The sequence below is a fragment of the Zingiber officinale genome, chromosome 8B (genome assembly GCF_018446385.1).
Source record: "Zingiber officinale cultivar Zhangliang chromosome 8B, Zo_v1.1, whole genome shotgun sequence".
NCBI classification, from domain to species: domain Eukaryota; kingdom Viridiplantae; phylum Streptophyta; class Magnoliopsida; order Zingiberales; family Zingiberaceae; genus Zingiber; species Zingiber officinale.
Genome location: NC_056001.1, coordinates 68,285,799 through 68,287,989, shown reverse-complemented (window position 1 = coordinate 68,287,989; position 2,191 = coordinate 68,285,799). Strand labels below are relative to the sequence as shown.

The following is a 2,191-nucleotide window of genomic DNA, read 5'->3' as shown; positions in this document are numbered from 1 at the left end:
TGAGCGTCGGAGGGCCAACGCTGAGGTCCTCTTCCTTGGCTCGACACTGACGTAGTCTGTGTTGCAGGTCCGCATGGAGTCCACAGGAGGTCAGCGTGAGCGCCACATCCCCAGCTTTCTGTCTCGACTTTCGGACATGATCATATTTGGCGTCGTCTATGGGAACCTCACCCTGCATCCGAGCTGAGAAGATGGAGGACGCTAGATGACTCACCACCGTGACACTCACCCAGGAAGAGCTTGAGATGCTCGTTCAAGCCCAAGCAGCAAAAATGATCGAGCAACAACAACAACAGACATTAGTCGATCAGCAAGCGCCACAGCCTGCAACATCGGCAGCCCGTAGACGAGCAGGGCCGGAAGACCGAGCAAAGCAAATCTCCGTCTAGGAGCAGAATCGAAGGCCAACCGGCACACAACATGAAGCGCCACCCGCGCTGATCCCCTTCCAACACGCTTTGTTCCAAACCCCCTCAGAGATAGTCCAGGTGCATCAGGAGCGGGGATCATCTTCGGATGATGCTCTTGTTCAGGACGCACGCAAAGGCAAGGCGCCCCGAAGCAACGGGTCTCCCGAACGGATCAATTGTCAGTTCTCAGAGGAGATCTTACAAGAACCTCTGCCCAGATACTACACCTTGCTGGCAATCGGGACGTACAACGGATCAACCGATCCAGACGATCATCTGGATCGTTTCGAAACGAAGCCACGCTGCACCAGTACACGGACGGAGTGAAGTGTCGAGTCTTTCTCACTACGCTCTCCGGATCGACGTAACGCTGGTTCCGAAGATTGCCAAATGACTCAATATGGAGCTTCAAAGACTTCCGAGCCGCGTTCCAGTACCATTTCGCCAGCAGCCGACGTTATCAGAAAACGAGCATCAGTCTCTTTGCCCTAAAGCAAGGGCCCAAGGAAGCGCTCGGAGCATACATCCATCGTTTCAACCAAGTAGCCATGGACATCCCCTCGGTCTCGTCCGAGACAATAATGAACGTCTTCACCCAGGGGCACTTCGAGGGACCCCTTCCCTGGCTCGGCATTGACGCTGCTTGTGTTACAGGTAAGAGTAAGGTCTACCAGAGATCAGCAAGAGTACCACATCCCCAACATACGTCTCCCCAACTTTCGGACAGGATCATCGACAGAATAAATTTTAGCGGTAAATAATTATAATAACTTATCAAAATTTATTTTGACAAATAATTTTAATTTTTTAATAACTAAAGTTTAATTTTAATTTGGTCGATAAATATGTAATTTTAATTTGGCTAAAGTCAAATTTGATCATAATTTAAAATTTTTACAAGGCAAAATTGGATTTTACATACAATTTATAATTCGTTGAGTCAAAATTAAATTTGACATATATTTCAAATTAATTTATTAGTTATTTGGATATTGAAATATTTTAATTTGTCCTTTGAAAAATACATTTATTATTATTATATTACTTATTTATTTTTAATTTTGGTCTAATTATAAATATTTGAGGCTTCGAAATGTAGTCAAAGTAGATCCATAAGATATTATATTAAATTTGAAACATCTTTATTTTTTTATTTTTTACCAATAACTTTTTTCTCTAACACAAATATTATATATATTATATAAAATTTATATCTTTTATTAATTTTGATCGTCTTTGTTGAACAAATTATATCTATTAGTAAATATATTAATGGATCAAGCGGAGACTATGAAAGCGCCCTTATTTGAAGTTGAAGAATTTAGTCCCACATCTGGTATTTTCGATCAAGCTAGCGGAGACAAGCTTGCACTATAAAGTTGGCGCGGGTTCAACAGTGGAAACCATCTTTGTGCTTGGGGCAATGTCGCAGCTAGTGAGGTTTTAACCGAGGCGCGACAATTACTGGTTGAAAACTATTTCCAAACCCCCTCTTTGGCCTGGGTTTTGCCCAGTGCCTTCGAGAATTTCTGGAAGGGTTCCCTCTAAAAAGGAAAGCCCTGCAATTTTAAGTTAAATTTGGGTGGTGCTGAGGTTGATTGCCACGATGGAAAATAATTTATGATCATTAATTAAAACTGTATAAAAAATAATATGGATAATGAAACATCATTTTTATCATCCGTGTTTCAACCAAACGTAATCTGTCTCTCTACTTGATTATAATAATTGATTGATACGGTAATAATGAGGGATCCTATCCTATTGCCATAATAATTGAT

The 2,191-nt window shown here is 41.6% G+C and overlaps 1 non-coding gene across 1 annotated transcript; it reads left to right on the top strand.

The window, feature by feature from the left end:
- The first annotated feature begins 1,815 nt into the window (after positions 1–1,815).
- LOC122018199 lies at positions 1,816–1,969 on the top strand. Its single transcript, XR_006121630.1, has one exon. It is a non-coding gene; the product is annotated as a U4 spliceosomal RNA (small nuclear RNA).
- The last annotated feature ends 222 nt before the right edge of the window (positions 1,970–2,191 follow it).